The sequence below is a fragment of the Mus musculus genome, chromosome 2, assembly GCF_000001635.26.
Source record: "Mus musculus strain C57BL/6J chromosome 2, GRCm38.p6 C57BL/6J".
Classification (NCBI taxonomy): domain Eukaryota; kingdom Metazoa; phylum Chordata; class Mammalia; order Rodentia; family Muridae; genus Mus; species Mus musculus.
In genome coordinates, this window is record NC_000068.7 from 106409852 (window position 1) to 106432501 (window position 22650).

Below are 22650 nucleotides of genomic sequence, written 5' to 3' on the forward strand. Positions count from 1 at the left end.
TTGTGAATGTGTGTGTGTGTTTGTGCGTCTATATGTGTCTGTGTGTGTCTCTCTATGAGTGTATCTATGTATGTGTCTGTGTGTATCTCCGTGTGTCTGAACCTGTGTCTGTGTATGTCTGTGTGTATGTGTTTGTACATGTGAATCTGTGTGTGTCTGTGCGTATATGTGTGTGTTTGTGTGTCTGTGTATATGTGTGCCTGTGTGTGTTTGTATGTATTTGTCTCTGTGTGCTTGTTGATGAAAGTGTGAAGCATTCAAAGGTGAATATGACACGTGGGACTTCCATACCCATACAGCTCATGGTGTGTGTGTGTGCACTCAGAAGTCCTGCAAGTCCATAAAATAATCATATGCAATAAATAAATGATCAAAAATTACATGACAAAGTGAGTTAGAGAGTAATTAGAGGACAAGTGAGGGGTGTGTCACTAAATGTATGGCAGAAGGCCCCCTTTCACACTCTGGGGCATCATGGAAAACTGTTATCTATAGGTAATACATAATTCCCATGAAAAGTTTACATGATCCACATCTGTGCATATAGCCAAAGCAATGTGTATGAGAACTTTATGCAAACAGCAATGGCAGTGCCCAACAGCCTCAGTGGGGAACCACATACTAGGTTCTCTCTCTCTCTCTCTCTCTCTCTCTCTCTCTCTCTCTCTCTCTCTCATGAGTCTACAGCAGAGGCAGATTTCCACCTGCATCTCCTTGCAAGTCTTGAGGTGAGTAAAATGGGAGTCCTTGTTCTCATGGCTGTGAAGTTACTTACTTTCTCAATCTTCAGGCCACTGTCATCAGTCACTGGGACGAAACATTCCCATAGACTAGAGAGTGGCATAAATATTCTCCAGCTCTCCACTGTGCAGCTCTATCCCTAGCCTTTCTCCTCTTTAGTTTCTTCTTTTTGAAGAACTGAGAATTTCCCACATGCATAATGGACTGTGATCAAACCCACCTCTGCTTTCCCTCCCTTCAATCCCCCCTCTTCACATTGTCACTGTCCTTCCCCCACATTTATAACTCTCCTCCTCTTCTTCTCTTCCCTCCCCCTTTCTCATTTTCCCCCTCCTCCTCTTCTTTGTCATTGTCATTACTGTCTGTCATCATCTACAGAGTCCATTTTTTTTTGTTTGTTTCCAGTATAGACATGGACATAGGGCCAGCTGCTGGAACGTGAATAGCCTCTGGTGGGCCACATCCCTGAAGAAAATGAACTTTCCTCTCGGCATCCGCCAGTTGCAGACAGCTCCTCCATTAGGATAGCGGCATCCTGGCCACATGCTCCCTCCGTGCTGGAACTTTGTTTGGCATGGCTTGCACAGGTCCTGTTCCTGCCCCGCTGCAGTTCCTGTCTACTCAGATAAGCAGCAGTGCTGCTGCATGAAACCACGGCTGCACTATAGTTATTCACTGCCCCGGCTTTTACTATTCCCCTACCTCCTCTTCTCTGATGATTCCTGAGCCTTCCTGAGTTATGACATAAAGCTGTGTTTTAGGGCTGAACATTCCAGAATTTCTTATTCTCTACACGTTGAGCTAGCCAGCTGTGGGTCTTTGTGATAACCACCAATTGAATTCTGTGTCCATTTCTTTATCATAGTAACTGGGTTCATTTTTCCAGAATGAAGATCATCTACGCCACTCTAGTTTGTGTCCTTCAGTAACTTCTTGTCCTCAGACTGAAGCACAAACTCATCCGATGGACCACCTCCCGCCCCAGACCTTGTAGATGATGAATCCTTGGATCAGCAAGCTTGGCCTCTGTCCTTTGCTCACAGAACTCTGTGTTCCCCACACCCTCGCCTTCCCCCTCCTGGCATGGTCTCTCTTACTCCACACCTGCGCACAACCTTCTCCTGCAGCTCTCTCAGCCCATCTTTCTCAACCGCTTCTCTGACATGGCAGTTGTGGGAACTCCCTTTACCACAGGAGGCATAAGCTTTCTTCCCCTGATCTGCAAACTCCTTGCCAGTCAGGCCAGGCTTATTAAGATTTGTGTTGCTGGGACCTGCATATTCTTTAGAAGGTAGAATGACCATTTGTTGAATTGCTGTGAGATTTATAGTAACTTTCTGGCTTAAAAGCTTTCCATTTTATCGTTTTACCAGGCATTGACATGTCTGTTTTTTTTTTAATATGGATAATATATTGAATGAAAATTTAGCTTTCCACGCAACTTCCTTCTCCTCACACGCATTATCACATCAGTCCATAGAAGATCACATCGTCAAAATAAAACAAGTCAATGCTTGTTGATAAGACACTGTAGACGGATTGCATTTTCTTGCTTATGAGCCCTTCTTTACCAACTTCGCCTTTTAAAGCACTCATGATACAGGCCTGATACACTGTTCTCATCCGAACCCACGTAGCTTCTCTTCCCCAGGCAGCCTGCCTTGGAAGGCAAGGCATGTCATCCCTTTCACAAGCGTGATGATTTGTGGCTGAGACAGGAGAAGCTGCTCTCTGAACCACATGCCCCCTGGTACAGGCAGGCTAAGGAAAGATGAATGGCAATATAAGACAGACATCTGAATGTTTCATATTAAATTAGTCCCACAGAGCACCCAGAATTCTCATTCCATAAATCACTGGGTAACATAAACTTGCTCCCAGGTTAGATTGCTGTGACTTTGGCCTGCGGTGTCATAGATAATCTGAGAACAGTTAAACGTTTGTCTGAAATAGTAATCATTTTCAGCATATTTACGCAGCAGTGCTGAGTGACCCAGACTGATCTTGGCTGCTAGAAACAGCATGTAAATGGGAGTCAGCCAATTGAGGAGAAGAAGAAGAAAAAAAAAAAAAAGAGTCACTGGTTTTCAAATTCTTGGTCTGCTCTGAAATCGCCATGCTCCTCTTCAGAAGGTACGCCCCAAAGAGCTACCATAAGGGAGTACCAGTATGTCCTCAGCGTGTCCCCAGTGTGTCCCCATCCCTTCAGTAAACTGCACTCACAGTGTCATTTTTTTTAAACATCCATCCATACCTGACTTGCTGTACAAATCACAGGCTGAGAAAGGAGTTGCTTGTGCCAACACACACATTTCTTCGATAGTCAAAATTAATTCTGAGAGGAGTTCATATGCTCTTGGATCTGTCCTGGTTCTCCATTTCTGAGATGACATTTGTTGCTATCCCAGATACCTCATACACTGAAAGAAACGTTGGTCTAGGGTTGAAGAGATCATCCAACTTGATGCTTGCTAGCTGAGGGTCTGTCTGCGCTGCTGCCGCCTTTCTTAATTAGATCGCGATTTAAAAGACTGTTCTGACACTGTGGTGACATGCAAGGGGAAGCTAAGAGTTGAGGCAGCAGTAATTTCAAGTGGTTCTTAAAGTCTCTCCCTCTCTCTTCCTCTCTCTCTCTCTGTGTCTCTGTCTCTTTCTGTCTCTGTCTCTGTCTCTCTCTGTCTCTGTCTCTCTCTCTGTGTGTGTGTGTGTGTGTGTGTGTGTGTGTGTGTGTATGTGTGTGTCCCTGCCTCTGTCTCTCTCTTAAAGTCTTAAAGTCTCTCTCTCTCTCTCTTCCTCTCTCTCTGTCTCTGTCTCTCCCTGTCTCTACCTGTCTCCATCTCTCTCTCTCTCTGTCTCTGCATCTCTATGTCTCTATTTCTGTGCCTCTCTTTGTCTCTGACTCTCTCTGTAAAGCCTTTCCACATAGGGTCATTAAGAATAATTTTTTCTCTTAGAAGCCCAGCCTAAGTTTACATAGAGCCACAAGAAGAACTCATGGCTTAGCTCTGTGCTAACCAAGGACTACAGGTGGCTTTAGGTGGCTAAGGCCCACACTTGGCTGCTATAACAAAAGAGCTGAGGTTGAGTAATTAATAAAGAATGTAATTTTATTTCTAACAGTTCTGAAGGCCGAGACGTCCAAGATCAAGATGAAACTGTCAGTATCTGGTCCAGAGCTTTTCACCTTGTCCTTATATGGCATAAGTCAGGAGAGGAAGAAGACATATGTCTCTGCTCTGTATGGCTCTTGTAACTGTGTTCACTAGTTATGAGGGTAGGTACTCCTGACCTGAATACACCCCCAAACTCCCACCTCCTAATGCTACTGGGGATTAAGTTTCCAGCAAATGAATTTTGCATGACATGTTCATGTCACAGCAGTTGCCACCACACAGGTTAAGTCACGTTATCAATGTATTGTCTCACAATTCTGAGCATCACAAGTCCAAGGACAGGGAGTGCACGAGGCTAATTCCCTCTGTGGACTAAGCATCTGTTCCTTGGCTTCTCCTTGGCTTTTCAGTGTCTTGGTCTTATGAGTTGAATATTTGTGGCATGTTTGTGTGAGTGACCTTCTGTTTATGACTTTCCCAAAATTTTATGTTGAAGCCAGGTCACCTGCATGACTCTATTAAGTGCAGAGAGCTTTGGGGGTTTGTGCGCTTGGGGAAAATCCCTTCTGAATGGATTAGTGGCCTTATAAAAGAGGTCCCAGAAACTTCCCCACCCGACTCTGTAAGGACATAAGAAGATGGAGTCATCTGTGAACCAGAATGCAGGCCCTCACCAGGCAGAATCTACTGTAACTGAAAAGACCTCCCAGCTTCCAGGAATTTGAGAAAGAAGTTCCTGTGGTTAACAAGTTGCCTGATCTAAGTCATTTTTCTTTATCAACGAAATAAACTAAAACAACTGTCAACCCCTATCATTTCTCTTAAAATATCACCGGAGTCACTCGCATCTCTATTTTGAAGGCCAGGATCTGAATTTTCCTACTGTGGTGAAGACAGTGGGTATGGTATGCTGGTGGTCAGAGGCCCAGCATATTCGAGTGTGGCCTCTTCTTCACTAATTACATCAGCAGGCGTCCCATTTCCAAGTCAGGTCACCTTCTGGGTTGTGGAGGGTCAGGTCTTTGGCATGAGCATTCTCAGCAGACACAATTCAACCCACAATAGTAACAAAAGTTCCGTGTCTTCCTCCCACGTACTTTGCCAAAGGAAAGCACCCTATCATTTATTGCCACAGCCTTTCCTGTCGGCCTCGCTCCTTTTCTTATGCTTTTATGTCTTTCTTGTTCCTCACTAACACCAAAGTCTGATATTAATGGAAAAACCATTTTAAAAACAGAGAGAAAGCCTATTATCCTATGAGATAAAGTGAGCGCCCTCAGCTGTAAAAGGAAGACGTATATCGATCAATTTCAGTCAAACCTTGCTTGTCTGACACTTTGTAGCAAAGGAATATGTTTTTATTGCCTGGCCAGATAGTTCAGGTTTCCGGTCAGTCTCAGCAAAGACCCTTTTTATAACACTGACAAAATTTTACCACAGAGCCATGAAAACAAAATTAGATTTCATAACTCATATCAGGCCTGGAAGCGATTGCCCCTATAAATTTTACAAACCTGATCAAGCTTTAATGTTCCTGGTCTGATAAGATTTTTAAATAGCAAATTATTCTGCATATAAATGTATATTATATATATATGTACATATATATAGTATATAAATAAATATATATTTGTGTGTGCACCCATGTATATAGAGGTATATTTTTATTCCCTTTTTATCTTTTAGGGAAGAAAGCTTTGTCTGTCTGCTTCAGGGAAGAAAACTGTAAGAGAGAGGCCACCTACTTAGACAAATTTACTTCTAAAAATGAAAGCTGCTATTTATCTTAGAGTTTTAATTTTAAAATTTACCTTCAAATTAAGTGGATTTTTTTTTCACTGTAATATTTTGAAGAAACAACATTGACAGATCAGCCACAGTATATCCATACATGCAGACTAAGGCAGGTCATAACTGAGAGTGGTTTTAGCCACAGAAACTTGGCATCTGGGTGAAATCCTACATATACATTCCAACCTAAGCTTTTGAGTCTGCGGAGTTGACTGTTGGAAAAGCAAATGTGTGTACACTGAATGAGAGCTTTGTCTCCCTAGCCAGATGGGAAGCAACGAGAAGACGCAAACCCTTGGCTTTATTCACTCAGGCTGAAGCTCTACCCACAAAGTTTCCTCTCCAGTCTCCTCAGTCCCACCCCAGCGCACCGGGAAGAGAGGGTTCTGCCATTTTCTACGCTTGTGCTGGGGCTCACACTGAAATCACTGATGGAAATAGTGAAGAGTTCCCTGCTGTGTAGAACATCAATTCCATCAGCTGTATAGCAGCTACAGCCCTGAGTCCAGTAAAAGCCGTGTCACAGTCAAACGATCCTTTATGCGTCTCAGAATCGGTCAAACACATCGAAGAATCACAGCAAAAACTAAACGTGTCATGTTCTGAAGAAACATCTCTGTTGATTATACATGTTGGATTCACGTACCAAGTCTGAAGAAACACAAAAAGTTATGTGAACTCTCTTAAATGGCTAGGCAGAATTTAAAGCATCACTGGACTGCAGCAGAGTCTTTCAAGCCATTTGGGCTTATAAGGTCCTTTAAGAACTTTTAAAAGCCACAATAGAAGGAAACACATCTGCAGAAAATGAACTATTTTTAAAATACACTTTCATGGGGTTCAAGGAACCACCTGAAAGACACTGATAAACTCTGCAAAGTACAGACATACTGATGGAAAAGAAAGGCTTCTGATATCCATAATCTTTGATGTCTGAGACAAAGAAGTTTTATGTCTTTCAAATGGCAGATTCCCAGATACATTTCAGATGGGAGCAAATGCCGACTTAAACAGTTAGTTGTATGTTGTTTTGTAATGTGCAAACTCAGTCATAAACCATGATAGCATTTTAGCATCTTTGGGTACAATTTGTGTGTGTGTGTGTGTGTGTGTGTGTGTGTGTGTGTGTGTGTGCGCGCGTGCAGGGGAAAAGGAGAAAATTCTAGCTTCTTCAAAGGGTACTGCTAATTTGGGAGCATTCCTTGAAGAAAACTCTTATTTCCTGGAACGAAGAGAAGATTATTAAGTTAACAGTTTTCACAACAAGGAGGCCATCTTCCTGGCCACTCTTCTGGGCAGAAGGGAAACATGTTGATTTCCCTCTGTTTATTAGGAGAGCAATACTCAGAAGAATGGGAGACTGAGTACTTCCTGAGCCGGCATGGTAACCATTCTCTCTGGAGGGAGGAAATAGGACATCTTGTTTTGGAAGCCCCAGAGATCTCTCCCCGACTCTCCTGTATGACATTTCTCTTTCTGTGAGCTGGCAATGCTACCCAAACACCCAAATAACTTTCTGATGATTTTATTCCAAGTCAGGCTTATAATTACTGGACTTTCTATGAGAAATCATGGTTGAAGTACCTCCTGGCTCCTTTTCAAGTATTATTTACAAGTCTTTTAGAACTATAAAATGTTTGTACGGAAAAGTGTTATGGGTTGTGAGTCAATATCACTGTCACTGGTTAGGGTTTGCAGGTCAATTAAAAGCACTGGAATTGGAATCCACTTTGCTTTGTATGTCTACTCTGCCCAGTCCTCTTTGTTCTCAGAGCCTGAAAGTTGGCTTGAACAAAGTAGGGGCTCATTAAACCTACTAGACACCAAATGGCAACTAAGTATCCTACGATGTTTCTTTCTTCACACTTGTAAGACCACTTGTTTTCTTCTGCTCAAAGCTTTCTACCATTGGATCAGGAAAAGCATAGAAAAGCATTTTATGTCTATTTTTTAAAGAGACAAACAATATTCAAAATTTTATATGTATACTAGAAAAAAGAAAAAAGGATTTTTTTCCACATCTTTTGGTTCATAGCTAAGACAGACTCCTGTGACAAACGACAGACAAGAGGAAAGCAAGCAGAGGCTTATTAGCCTGTAATTCTTTGTGTAAATGGGAGATAACAAAAGAATGTGCAATTAACAAAAGAGTATGCAGTTCACAAATGGGAGCAGATTACAGGTTTAAATGGTATTTAACTGAAAAGAAAAGGACTATGGAAAGACCAATGAAATGGGGGGGGGGCCTTTGGGAGAGTCAGGCAAAATCACTGAGTGAGGTAAAGGCTGTTATTCAATTTTAAACTGTATCATCTCCATTGTCAAAAATTTCTGGACACCATTCACAGTGCCTGGAGCTGCAGTCCTGAAATGCTGTAGGCAGAGGCAGGGTGATCACTTGAGACCAGGAGTTCAAGATCAGCTGCATCCTAATATCCCTCTCAAAACAAAATTGTTCTAATGTAAAAGAAATGCAGGGACTAAAATGGAGCAGAGACTAAAGGAATGGCCAAGCAGTGACTGGTCCAACTTAGAATCCATCCCATGAGAGGATGGACCAGTCCCTGACACTATTACTGATGCCGTGCTGTGCTTGCAGACAGGAGCCTAGCATGGCTGTCCTCTGAGAAGCTCTACCCACAGCTGACTGAGACAGATGCAGATACCCACAGCCAAGGATCAGACTGAGGTTGGGGCCCTCTTTGGAAGAGTTAGGGGGGTAATTGAAGGAGCCGAAGGGAGTGGCAACCCCTTGTCATCTAACAAAGACCCCTGGAAGTTTCCAGAGACAAAGCCACCATTCAAAGACCATACACGCTGGTCCTAGGTCCCCAGCACATATGTACCAGAGGGCTGTCCTGTCCACCCTCAGTAGGAAAGGGTGTGCCTAATCCTGTAGAGACTTGATGACCCACAGGGGTGGGGGTGGGGCAACCCTCTCAGAGGTGAAGGGGAGAAAGGAGGAGGGACAAACTGGCTGAGGGGGGACTAGGAGAGGAAGAGCATTTGGGATGTAAATAAATGAAATAAAATGTGGTGACTTAAACAACAACAACAACAAAACAAAAACAAAATCATAAAAAATAAAAAAATAGCAAATAAACCTCTTGGATATCCTTCTCTTCCTGTTCCAGAAAAGGAGACACATTTAGGAAAATTTCTTTATAGGTATAAATTTCCCTATAAAAAGGATAACTTTAATCCTGATTTCAGGCATTCCTGGCCCCGTTTTCCATGTCTAATTTCTCAGAATAATCCTTTTACCAAAGATGGACCATTGGTCTCGGAAGAATCACTGATAATTGTAGTGAGGAAATGAAAGCATGAGCTCCCTCCTGGAATTCCTGCTGGGAACTGAACCTAGAGCTTTGTATATGCAATGTTTTAGAACAGGACTACACTACATGCCCCTTTCACAAACCATAGTCAGAGAGTTGAACATAAGGCTTTCATCTTATTCAAATTTTAATTCAGGAGAAGGAAGCAGTCAGTGGCAGTGGCAGCTGAAAGTGAAGAACCGCCATGCTCTAGGCTTCAGTGCTCCCAGAGGATTCTGGGAGTCCCTTTGTTGTCATCAAATATGATATGGGGAGCATCAATGTCCCCTCCTTGGATTTTTACTCTCATTATTAAGAGAATTTAAGAATGGACTCAAATTGAATATAATTTTATTAGCATTTTAAAAGAAAAACCTAGGGCGGGCAAACTGTAAATAACACCAGTTGAGAAGATGGAGCCTTGTGATTCTCAACAGTAAAGGGAAAGTGCTCTGTGTACCCTAAGGCAGAGGATTATATCATGCTTATGACATTCATTTGACTGAGTATTGAGGCTATAATAGTATTGTCTAGCTCTGGACCAAATACACTTCTAGCTCTCTTGGACACTGCTATCCTAGTTAAAGCATAAGTTCAATCAGAAGAGCAGCTGACAAGTAGGTAAGCGGTGTAGTTGGAAGTATCTGCCAAAGTCTCATCAGTTAAAGGTCCACTCTCCAGCCTGTGATGCTACTGGAAGGTGAGGGAACCTTTAAAATTCATGTCTCAATGGAAGTCCTAGAAGGAGGCAATTACAAGATGAGAACCTAAAAGGAAGTACTCAGATCCTGTCCACTTCATCTTGTCTTTCCTTTATGGCCTCATTGAAGTAAGCAGTCTTCCTTGCTTGTCTTCTTCACCTGCTTCTGTCTCTTCAAGACCCTGGAACAGCTCAGCTAACTAACCATGGACTCACCCCCCTGGAGCAATGCTCCAGAATAAACTTCTACCTTTTTAAACCAATTTGTCGCAGTGATAGAAAACCAGCACAAGCACTTGGTCCCAGAACTGTAGCTGTTGATGCGACTACACCTGACATTGCAGTTGAAAAGACTTTTTAATTGATTTGTGACCAGAATCCAGAAAATGTTGAAGAAGCAGATCACAGGAGGTTTCACAGCTGTAATCAAAGCCTAATGGGTAACCCTAGAGAAGGGCCAAAAGACTAAAATGTGGAGAGGAAGATGGACCAGAGTGATTCTGGTAGACATGAGAATTATATTGGAAGCTGGGTTGTAGGTAATGTTTATACAGTCTGACAAAGAACATGTATACATTTTGTTCATGCCTTGATAGTTTATGTAAGAACTAGTTTAACAGTGACATATTAGTTTAACTGATGAAGAAAGTTTTGAGACAGGACAGCATTACAGCATTAGGATATGGCATAGATATCTGTGGCTGCGCTTAGGGGATTTCTTACGAGAGCTGAGGGGACAGGAATATGAGATGCCTGCTGAAAGAAGCTGCGTAAGACAGGCAGAACTTGTCTGAGGAGGCAGCCGTGTGGGCTGCAAGGATCAGGACCAGAAGGACAGAACTATCTAGACCTTCGTGTGAGTGTGAGTGTGTGTGCCTGCGTGTGAGTGTTTGTGTGCCTCTGTGTGTGTGTGTGTGTGTGTGTGTGTGTGTGTGTGTGTGTGTGTGCATGTGCGTGTTAGACATGGAATATTAGACATGGAAACTTGGGCTTTTTTTTCCCTGTGAGATTTTGGTCTTGTATTAATCTGATATTTCCTTTTAATACTTTAATTTTTTTCCTATTGGAGAGGAGAGTTTACCCTGTGCCAGTATGACTAGGAAATATGGAATTTGTTCTTTTTATTTTTTTCCAAGCTAAGTCTTTGCTTTGAGTTCCAAAAGCTTTGGAATTATATATTCGTTAGAAATGCTGAAACTGTTAAGAACTAGTCAATTCTTAGAAATGGGCTGAGCACATTCTGCATTTAAGATGGTATGGATTTGTGGGGCTAGAAACAAAGAGCTATACTTTGAATCTGGAATGTGTCCCAAAAGTTCATGTGCTCAAGTCTTGGTCACTATCATGTTGTACTATTAGAGGTGAGAGATCCTTTAGAAGGTGGAAACTAAAGGAAAAGGGTCATTGGAGACCCTTGCAAAGAACATTAATACTGGGTATAGAAAGAAAACATTATATATTGTAGTGGTTTGAATATGCTTGACCCAGGGAGTGGCACTATTAGGAGATGTGGTCTTGTTAGAATAGGTGTGGCCAGCACCCTTGTCGAAGATCAAGTGACCATAGGTGTGTGGGTTCATTTCTGGGTCTTCAATTCTATTCCATTGGTCTACTTGTCTGTCACTATACCAGTACCATACAGTTTTTATCACAATTGGTCTGTATGTAGTACAGCTTTAGGTCAGGCATGGTGATTCCACCAGAGATTTTTTTTTTTATCCTTGAGAAGAGTTTTTGCTATCCTAGGTTTTTTGTTATTCCAGATGAATTTGCAGATTGCTCCTTCTAATTCGTTGAAGAATTGAGTTGGAATTTTGATGGGGATTGCATTGAATCTGTAGATTGCTTTTGGCAAGATAGCCATTTTTACAATGTTGATCCTGCCAATCCATGAGCATGGGAGATCTTTCCATCTTCTGAGATCTTCTTTAATTTCTTTCTTCAGAGACTTGAAGTTTTTATCATACAGATCTTTTACTTCCTTAGTTAGAGTCACGCCGAGATATTTTATATTATTTGTGACTATTGAGAGGGTGTTGTTTCCCTAATTTCTTTCTCAGCCTGTTTATTCTTTGTGTAGAGAAAGGCCATTGCTGGCACAACTGGTTGTTATCATGTAGAAGAATGCGAATCGATCCATACTTATCTCCTTGTACTAAGGTCAAATCTAAGTGGATCAAGGAACTTCACATAAAACCAGAGACACTGAAACTTATAGAGGAGAAAGTGGGGAAAAGCCTTGAAGATATGGGTACAGGGGAAAAATTCCTGAACAGAACAGCAATGGCTTGCTCTGTAAGATCGAGAATTGACAAATGGGACCTAATGAAACTCCAAAGTTTCTGCAAGGCAAAAGACACCGTCAATAAGACAAAAAGACCACCAACAGATTGGGAAAGGATCTTTACCTATCCTAAATCAGATAGGGGACTAATATCCAACATATATAAAGAACTCAAGAAGGTGGACTTCAGAAAATCAAATAACCCCATTAAAAAATGGGGCTCAGAACTGAACAAAGAATTCTCACCTGAGGAATACCGAATGGCAGAGAAGCACCTGAAAAAATGCTCAACATCCTTAATCATCAGGGAAATGCAAATCAAAACAACCCTGAGATTCCACCTCACACCAGTCAGAATGGCTAAGATCAAAAATTCAGGTGACAGCAGATGCTGGCGTGGATGTGGAGAAAGAGGAACACTCCTCCATTGTTGGTGGGATTGCAGGCTTGTACAACCACTATGGAAATCAGTCTGGCGGTTCCTCAGAAAACTGGATATAGTACTACCGGAGGATCCAGCAATACCTCTCCTGGGCATATATCCAGAAGATGCCCCAACTGGTAAGAAGGACACATGCTCCACTATGTTCATAGCAGCCTTATTTATAATAGCCAGAAGCTGGAAGGAACCCAGATGCCCCTCAACAGAGGAATGGATACAGAAAATGTGGTACATCTACACAATGGAGTACTACTCAGCTATTAAAAAGAATGAATTTATGAAATTCCTAGCCAAATGGATGGACCTGGAGGGCATCATCCTGAGTGAGGTAACACATTCACAAAGGAACTCACACAATATGTACTCACTGATAAGTGGATATTAGCCCAAAACCTAAGATACCCAAGATATAAGATACAATTTCCTAAACACATGAAACTCAAGAAAAATGAAGACTGAAGTGTGAACACTATGCCCCTCCTTAGAAGTGGGAACAAAACACCCTTGGAAGGAGTTACAGAGACAAAGTTTGGAGCTGAGATAAAAGGATGGACCATGTAGACACTAGCATATCCGGGGATCCATCCCATAATCAGCTTCCAAATGCTGACACCATTGCATACACTAGCAAGATTATGCTGAAAGGACCCTGATATAGCTGTCTCTTGTCAGAGTATGCCTGGGCCTAGCAAACATAGAAGTGGATGCTCACAGTCGGCTATTGGATGGATCACATGGCCCCCAATGAAGGAGCTAGAGAAAGTACCAAAGAAGCTAAAGGGATCTGCAACCCTATAGGTGGAACAACATTATGAACTAACCAGTACCCCGGAGCTCTTGACTCTAGCTGCATATGCATCAAAAGATGGCCTAGTCGGCCATCACTGGAAAGAGAGGCCCATTGGATTTGCAAACTTTATATGCCCCAGTACAGGGGAACGCCAGGGCCATAAAAGGGGAGTGGGTGGGTAGGGGAGAGGGGGTGGGTGGCTATGGGGGACTTTTGGTATAGCATTGCAAATGTAAATGAGCGAAATACCTAATAAAAAATGGAAAAAAAAAAAAAAGAATAGGTGTGGCCTTGTTGGAGGAAGTGTGACCCCGGGGGGGTGGGCTTTGAGACCCTTCTCCTAGCTGCCTGGAAGTCAGTCTCCTCCCGGTTCCCTTCAGAACCAGATGTAGAACTATAATTCCTCCAGCACCATGCCTGCCTGGATGCTGTCATGCTTCTGGCCATGATGACAAAGGATTGAATCTCAGAACCAGTAAACTAGCCTCAATTAAATGTCCTTTATAAAAGTTGCCTTGGTCATGGTGTCTCTTTACAGCAATGGAAACCCTAACTAGGACATAGACAGATAGACAGACAGACAGACAGACAGACAGACAGATGATAGAGATATATCTTGCCTTCATCCGTCTTTCTTAACCACCACACGGTGTGTACTGCCTGTCTCAGTATTCTCCCTTTGTACAAGGGAGCCAAGTAACTACAGAATGACTGACGTCTCTGAAACCAGAGTTCCAAATAAATCCCTCCTCCTTTTCAGACATTCTTCCTGAGTATTTTGTCACAGCAAGAAAACACATTTTTAAAAAATGCTGTGTAGACAACAAAATTACCGCTGACAGGATTGGAAAGACTGGGACACGTTAATATTTACATGCAGAGTGGCCAATAAAATATTTGTGAAGTGAGCACCAAGTTACCATATCTAGCTGAAGACACCAAGAGCTATGTGCTTCCTCTAGAAGTACTTCTTTAGACTAGGGTTGGGACAGGATGGCCTCGGGATACTCACCTGTCCTTTCAGTGTCTCAAACACAGACTGGCCAGCAATCTCTGGCTCCACAGAAAACTTTCAAGCTCTAGAAGACCTGGGTCCAGATGTGTTGAGGTGTCTTCATGAAACTTATCAGAGTTTACTTTTGTAACAGATTCAAGCGATCACCCTCACCACCGCCTGTGACACCCTTGCTGTCATCGACAGGGTTGTCAGCTTGTGAGACTGATAAAATTAGCAAGATGATTACTATCGACTTATTGAACTCTATGCTAGTTACATAGGTACATTGATTTAGTTTATCCCCCCTCCCCCAAATCATCGTCAGCAGTACCACCACCATAATCAGCAGCAGCAGCAGCCCCAACAACATCTCCATTTTGCAGATTTGCAACCTGGGTGGCATGAACAAAAAATACACCCATAGGGAGTAGTACTATTAGAAAGTATGTCCTGGTTGGAGTAGGTATTGCCTTTTGGGGAAAGTGTGTCATTGGCTGTGGGCTTTGAGGTTTCAAGTGATCAAGCCAAGGCCAATGGCTCTCTTTCCCTGCTGCCTGTGCATCCAGATGTAGAACTCTCCACTATGTCTCTAACACTGTCTGCTTGCATGCGGCCATGCCTCCCATCATGATGATAACTTATTAAACCTCTGACCTGTAAACCAACCTCCAATGAATGTTTTCCTGTATGAGAGTCATGGTCATGGTGTCTCCTCACAGCAATAGAATACTAAGACAGAACCCAAGTCTCCTGGCAAAGATGGGGCGAAATGAATTCTGATGCTTAAAGCAGAGGTGCTAAATTCCTATGCTAACCACCCATAGCTCATCTGTTTATCCAGAGTGTTTGCTTATTGAGCATCTGGGAAGTGCTCAGCACCTGCAAGTGGGGTAAAGGAGAAGGTGAATTAAAATGCATACACACTGCTCTTTTGATTAAACTCCAGAGAGACTTTTGCTGCCACTCTCCAAGGTTCCAGTATCTCTGTCTGTTCCGTGAACTTGAGCAAAGGGAGGTAAAACCTCTGTTTTCTCCATTTCTGGACTTTCCGGCTTGGGACAGCAACACATTTGGTTTAGATTAAGCCCATTGACTGGAGCATTGTTCTTCAGCCCCAGTACACATGACCTCATCAAGCATTGGCTTATCTGGCCCAACTGCTCTCTATAGCAATAGAGCACCCCAGAGGAGGGCAGGTCTGGGGAGAAGGTCAGTCAGGTTTAGCAGTCACATGCACACAGCAGGATAGTGTGTCCTTTTATGAGTAAAAGGATGGATCTGTAAAACCCAGTCAGGAGCACTTATGTGCGTTCATATAAGCTGGGTTGGGGTTTTTTGGTTTTTTTGGGTTTTTTTTTTGTTTTTGTTTTGTTTTGTTTTTTTTTTTTTTTTTGGCCTGAATCTAAATTATAGAGATTTTAATAGCTCCAGTAATTAGCCAAGCATGCAGGCAACCCCACTATGTTGTTATTGTGTAATGTCACTCTCCCTAGGGCCCACCTTCTCTGCTTGTCAGGCTCCCCACATGAGCCTGAGTCCCCTTTATTTTCTACCATAGGGGGGCAAAGTTTTCTTATCAAAGGGCTCACTGTTCACATTGTGTGACTCCCCTCAATCAGGAAGCAGACTTCTTTTCTCAGGGGTTTCATGCTTGTGTTGCCCACTGCATAAGAAAGACAGAGAAGGGCCTGAGTTCATTTACAACCTCAGGCTGTCTGCTGTATGTGCTGAGAACACCGTGGACTCTGCGTCATGCCTGGCACAAGGTGAACATCTAAGTCATCCATGATTCATGGTGTTTAACAAACGCTTGATGGTTCAGTTACTGACCCGAAAGAGAGCAGAACAAAGTGCCCAGAATCCCTGTTAAATGCTGACTTTGGTTTTGCAGAATGCTGGCTCTCTAGCTCCCTGCATACCTCCCATTTTTCTTCTTCTCTCATAGTCTATAACTATATTATAAAAGTAATATTTTATGCCATCATTATAGAAAATCCTGCTACAGGAGATGAGAGCTATCCCCTGAGATACTTTGGATAGCTTGGATTTTTCTTACTGTTCTTTTCCTAAGAGTGAACACACACAAACACACACATATACAAAACACCACACCACACCCACACATACCACATCCACATATCCACACACCATATCCACACAACACCACACTACACTACACACTGACACACACCACATTACACAAACACTGTATCATACTATGCTGTACACAAAGAATATCACATCATACTACACACAAAAAACCACCACACCACACCACACCACACACACACATACACACACATGCCACAAACACATGCATACCATACCACGTACACATACACTGCCACACTACATATACAGAAATACACCACACACATACACACATACCACATACACATGCACACCGTACCACACACACATACACAGCACATATGCATGCACATACACATCACATACACATGTACACCATAACACATACACACACGCACACCATACTATACCACAACACACACACAGTATCATACCATGCTATACATATACAATATCACACCACACTGCACACACAAATACACACACACAAACACGCACACACATACCAAACACCCTTTTGATTTAAAACTGGGCACAAATTTGCTGTCTTGCTGGAATGATGCAGTTTATGTAGTTAAGAGATTGACTTCTTTCTATATTTGTATGCATATTTTCCCAGAGGCTTTTAGACACAGGTTTTATTACCATTTTGGGGAGATTTTTATTTTCATGAAGATAATCTCACAGAAAAGTTCAATAATGATGTGCTATTTTACTGAAGTCAACTTTTCTTAACAAAGTCTAAGTTAATTATCTTTGCCTTACAAGGACATTCAAGTTGTCTCCTGAAAACAGTTTTAGAAGTCTATGAAGCCCCAGTGGCATCAAGGGGACAAAAAAAAAAACAACAAAAGCAAACAGTACAACACCCTCCTCCCAACATCACAAACTCCATTGTGTAAAGGATGACTATAGTTGGGTTCGCTGTGACTGGCTGACGGATGCTCTTGCTTTTCTCTGGGGTGGGTACCAGAAAACAAGCAATGGGCACAGTGACAGAGACACATGAAAGCCACCGAGGTTTTCTAAGACTAACTCTAAAATCTTCTGCACAGTGTTAAAGGATAATAAGCTGGGTATTTTTAATGGCTTCTCGCCATTTACCACACAAATAAATCTCATTTTAAAAATGTGCTTTCCTACTCTGTAATGACAAAAAAATGTTAGATAGTCCCCTTAAACTCAGAAAGACAAATTAGCCACATAGAGTGCAGAATCAGTCTCTGTGGCCAATTTCCTCTCCAAGAGACTGTCTGCAGCATACACAATATTCTCAATTCGTCTCTCTCTGTGGGAGAAAGGCTGCTGTAGATCCTTTCTGCTTATGTCTTTGCTCCTGGTCAGAATCGATTCCAGATGTGGGAGGTAAATACTGGAAAGATTGTGGAAAATAAAGTGGAAATGAAAAAAATCCCTGAAGCCATTTGAGTGTCGATGACAGATGAGGTCGGTATTTTCGGTTTAAGCAATGGACATGTGGGGAGCGCAGAGGGCGCTCAGTCCTGTGGGCATTTAACAAACAGGAAAGACCCCACGGAGTATCAAGCCTGAACCCATGCTCTGTGTGCCCAAGATGAGAGGAAACATGGTGTCCTGGCACTAACATTAATTACATACTATATATTCTGTAAATACGCCGACTTTAAGTCTCTCCAAATATACTCATAATTTATACATTCATAGGCATTGTTAAACCTTCTAATTACTTAACTTCCTATGGGTATTTAATTACTTGGAGAGATATGAAAGAAGTGTCCACAATGTATAAGTCAATTGAAGAAGTGACAGCAAAGTGTGTGTGACCAAGACCCAGATTCTGACACTTCCTCACTTATCTTGAGCAAATTATTGACAGCATCCATTTCCTTGGCTACAAATGAGTACTGAGGTTTTAGTATTTATTGTAGGTGGGTTATGCGAACCAAACGGAGCACACATAAAGCACTTAGCCTAACAGCTGACTCAATAAAGTCAACTCCACTACTCTCTTGTCACTTTAGAAATTTAGCAGGAGGTGATGCCTAGTCCACCATAGGGTGACGTTTATAATTTCTAGTTGTAGATATTTTATGGTTTGCAAGACACTTACAGCATTTCCAGTTGCCCACCTTTCCAACTAGCATTGCTATTTCAGTAAGAGTTCTTGGTTTACAAGTATAAGCTCATTACTGTCAACAAAAACATCCAGACCCTCTCATGAAAGGTAAGAGGAAACTCAAAGAATTGAAGGATCAGTGGAAGGCATTGAATGTAAACAGGAAGCCCAAAGAGCAGACAGCAAAAGACTTAGAAACCTTGGACACCCCAGACAGCTAGTCGGGTGAATTAATGGCTCCAGTAATTCCCTTTGGTCCTAGGTCACTCGTCCAACACTCAATGCCTAAGAAATCATTCTTTATTAGCCAGGCTTTCACATGCTCAAAGCCTGGTTGTATTAGGGAACAGGGAATGAAAAAGATCTATAGAAGAATGTCTGAGATTTTCTTCTACCTCAATCAGATTCGAGAGGGAACTGGGACACTATGAAGAAGGAACATGTACACTGTTAGCCAAAACACGTAAGTGCTCCTCGCTATTTCCCTAACCTGTAGTGCTTCCCAGAGCTTTGCTGTTTCACTTTAAGCTGCATGCTCTTAGGTATAATGACTATGCTGCAGATTCCAGCTGATAAGATCTGGAAAAGAGTTTCTCTTGAGTGAACCTGGAGTTAGTGGCGTTGGCAGTGTAAATACCATGCCACCCAGTAGGAAATGCAAAGGGAAAGGGAAAAGGTTGACTGTGTTCTTGCATTTCTTTCTTCTAGAACTCCTTTCTTTATCACGTCTTTCCTAGAACCAGAGTCTCCAGAACGAAGGAGCAGAGAACATTTATCCAACCCAGCTGTTCAGCCGATGAAGACAATGTACCACCCCTCCCCCGAGGTGAAGCGGTGACCACATTTCATCCTCCCCACAGCGGCTGATTTACCTTCTGACAGTGCAGAGGAACATTACGCCACACATCCAGACCGGAAAAGTATGTGACTTATTGTTCATCGAAGTAGATTAGTCCTGCCTTCAGAGCTGAGCAGACAAGCTTAGCTCTTCTTCTCCCAGCGAGGGCGTCTGTCTTTAGATGACTAATGCAGCCTTTCTCTAAAGCAGACACCTATTCACTCAGTCCATGGACAACATGACTTCATAATAGAAGTTTTCTTTAATATTTCTTTCATTTGTATTAACATTTCATGTGTTTTGCAGAGCAAGAGACATTCGAATAAAGTTTATTATAAGCATTATAAAAGTCACGAGAGAAAGTAGGTGCCCGTACTAATTAAAAACTCATTGTATGCCAGGAGTTGTGATACTTTGGGCATTACATTATGCTAACACTCCCAGAGATCCTGTTACTCTTGTTCACAGGTGAGGAGGCTGAGCTTGGAGATGTAGTCACTATGCAAACTCCTACCGAGGGTAGGTGCTAACAGTGGGATTCATATGACTTGAAACCTCACACTCTACCACTTCTCTATACTCCTTAGTAGATTAATGCAATTAACACCTAGATTTCCCTTTCCTTCTCTGTCTCCCTCCCTCTTTCCTTCCCCCCAATTTCCCTTCTCCTAATCCTTCTGACCTGCTCTAATGAATATTGCATCGACCTTCAGTAAACTGTCCAATAATTGGCAGTGCTGCTCTTTTGCCTCCATCCTTTCAGTTGCACGTAACGTTTTTCATACAGATTTGCTCTGCTGAATCTCAGCTGGAATTACATCACAAGTCGCTTAGGTGTAAGTAAGAAGTGTCCCACTAAACTTTCATTATTAACTCCATGTTACTCGAAGCCATGGTGCTCTTGGGTTTTTGTCAAATAGTTTGTAAGTCTTGCTGATACCTGACTAAGGGTGCCAAGAAAGCTACAGGAGAGTTGGTATGTGTCTGAGAGTCTAGTTCATTTAGTGCCTTAAATTAAACTGTAGACTCAGCCCAGTCCCTACCACCTGGCCCTACTGAATCAACCCTGGGGGACCTGCTGAATTGGGATGTGCACTGACTTTCCTGTTTAGTAGACATAGATACTTTCAGATGACCCCAGTTTGGTTTGTTTGTTTGTTTGGTTGGTTGGTTTTTCATGGCTTTGTGGAAAATGATTGGAATCGTTCATGGAAAATGACCACCTCTCTATCTAATTGCAGATGTGACTAAAATATTCTCTTAGAGGAGAGAGAAAGAATGCTTGCTAACTAAGATTCCTAAATCAAATTGTTTTGCCACATTTATTTACAATTCTGTGACAGTTCTGGAAAGTGGGGGCATGCCCACCCCCACCCCCACAGCAGAGTATAACAAAACACTCAGGTTGGTTTTGTTGTTGTTGTTGTTGTTGTTTTGTTTTGTTTTTCGAGACAGGGTTTCTCTGTATAGCCCTGGCTGTCCTGGAACTCACTTTGTAGACCAGGCTGGCCTCGAACTCAGAAATCCGCCTGCCTCTGCCTCCCGAGTGCTGGGATTAAAGGCATGTGCCACCATGCCCGGCAACACTCAGGTTTATTATGCCCGCCACAGAAAACGGAGTCAGAGAAAAGCCAGTGCGAAGCATTCTGAGGTGGTTCCTCTCTCTCTGCTTCCGCAGGGCCTGATCTTTGCAGTGCGGCTCATGAGTGAGCCTCATTCTGTGGGTTCTCTGCTTACGGAGGAGGGTCCAACGACAGTGTGGGAAAGTCAGCCTTTACTACACATTGATGTGCATTTAATTTACCGAAGACTCAAAGGGGTTTGAAGGATATCTTTTTAAACTGTCATCTGCTTTGAATTCTCAAATCTTGGTTTTCTATTTACTTCAAGTCGTGATCACTTTAGAAAAAAACCAAGCTAAAACAGTTTCTCTTTCCAATGACACCCACTGTAACTCACAATTTTCTGATGTCCTTTTAACTCTCCCTTGGCATAATATTTAAAGATAATTACAAATTTCAGTCCCCTGCAAGCTGAACCTATGCCAGACAAATAATGTGCTTTTCAACAAAGCGATTCTACTGGCTAAGCTTTGTCACTTGGACCTTAAGTTACAAGGAAGGAGATGCCAGGATCAGTTGTTTTTTTCCCTGCGCACTCCATATAGCCCACTAGGTGGCGTCTCAGCACACAGAAAGCCAGATCTGTATGCTAGCGGTCAACCCACTACATGATTTTAAAAATGGGTTTTAAATTGCATTGAACTATATAGTTGTAATGGTGTTGAAACTCTCAGCATTTGTGAACTGGAAAATTTGCTGGTGAAGTGGCTGCATTGCTGTATTAGATAAGAGATGCGCTAATAGAATCCCGCTGCTCTTTCTGATAGAGTACGGTTCCTAAATTGTATCCCGAGATAGAAACACTGGTGTAGTGGCACCCCGTCAGGTAGATCCAGTTGCTGGTGTGGCTGATGAGAAGAAATAAACCACTAGAAAATGTGGCACAAAGGGCATCTAAAATCTTAACGGACACTGAGCGTCATTCCGGGCCAGATTCAGAAACACAAGGAGACCTTTGTCTTAGCCTGTTTTTGTGCTGCTAAAACAGAATATCACAGGCTGGGTAATTTATAATGATCAGAAATTTATTAGAATGGAGATTTATTGGCTCACAGGTTTGCAGGCAGGGAAGTCCAATAGAAAGGTGTCAGTATCTGGCAAGGGCCTTTAATCTGTGCCGTTACATAGAAGACGGTGGGTGGGAGGGAGGGAGAGGCAAGAAGCCGCAACTTGACTGCCTTTTGGAAAGTGTGGGAAGTGCTAGGGTCTGGTGCATCTTAGTCCAGAGCACTGTGACAGAATTGTACCGCCAAACTTAAAAAGTTATCCTTTCAGATGACAGTGTCAAGAGTCTCATCCTGGAGGGAGGAGGAGTCTCCCTTCCCAGTGTGCAATTTCAGAGTTTCCCCAGTTACAGACATCCAGACAACCCCCTGTACCACCCCCCCACCCCCCCACCCCCGTCCCGTCCCGTGTCCTCTTCCAGCTCCAGAGTTTCTGGTTTCAGGAAATGCAAATAGTCTGGGAGAAGAGGGAAGTGGTCCCAGAATAAAGCTGGCGCGGTGGGTACATATCTATTAAAGGAAACTGATACAAGCTCTCTTCTCCACCTTAGCTCCCTCTGGCTTTCCTGTGGTTTTAAAACTTGCCTTTTCCATTTGGATTTCTAGGCTCATCTCTGGCCTGTCTAATGCTAGCAAGAATTCTGCTAAGGCAGTTTAGATAGTGTCCATCTGATTACCTGCTGTTTCTGATGAGGAGATGTTGAGTTGGGTTAAGTTTCTTCCTCATCCCTCCTGTTTCCTCTGTTTCATTTTCCATTCAAGAGCCACTCCCTGCTTCTGGTCCCACTTCTGCTTACATTTGGAGTTAAGCTTTCTCTCTTTCCT

At 42.6% G+C, this 22650-nt stretch overlaps 2 long non-coding RNA genes across 7 annotated transcripts in view; one reads left to right on the forward strand and one right to left on the reverse strand.

Annotated features, from left to right (window-relative positions):
- Gm46755 overlaps nt 1–19379 on the reverse strand; it is a 57003-nt gene extending 37624 nt beyond the window's left edge. The window contains exon 1 of the long non-coding RNA XR_001783429.2: nt 19234–19379. This is a non-coding gene — a long non-coding RNA (predicted gene, 46755). The remainder of the gene's footprint in view (nt 1–19233) is intronic.
- Nucleotides 175–20445, forward strand: Gm36036. Of its 6 annotated transcripts, none has more exons than XR_374852.4 (4): nt 175–2874; nt 3862–4015; nt 18766–18824; nt 19099–20445. It is a non-coding gene; the product is annotated as a predicted gene, 36036 (long non-coding RNA). The 6 variants fall into 6 exon arrangements; XR_866619.1 differs by lacking the exons at nt 18766–18824; nt 19099–20445 and adding an exon at nt 5541–7373 and having other exon boundaries at nt 175–2032; nt 2708–2874; XR_866620.1 differs by lacking the exons at nt 18766–18824; nt 19099–20445 and adding an exon at nt 5541–7373 and having other exon boundaries at nt 175–728; nt 1147–2874.
- The last annotated feature ends 2205 nt before the right edge of the window (nt 20446–22650 follow it).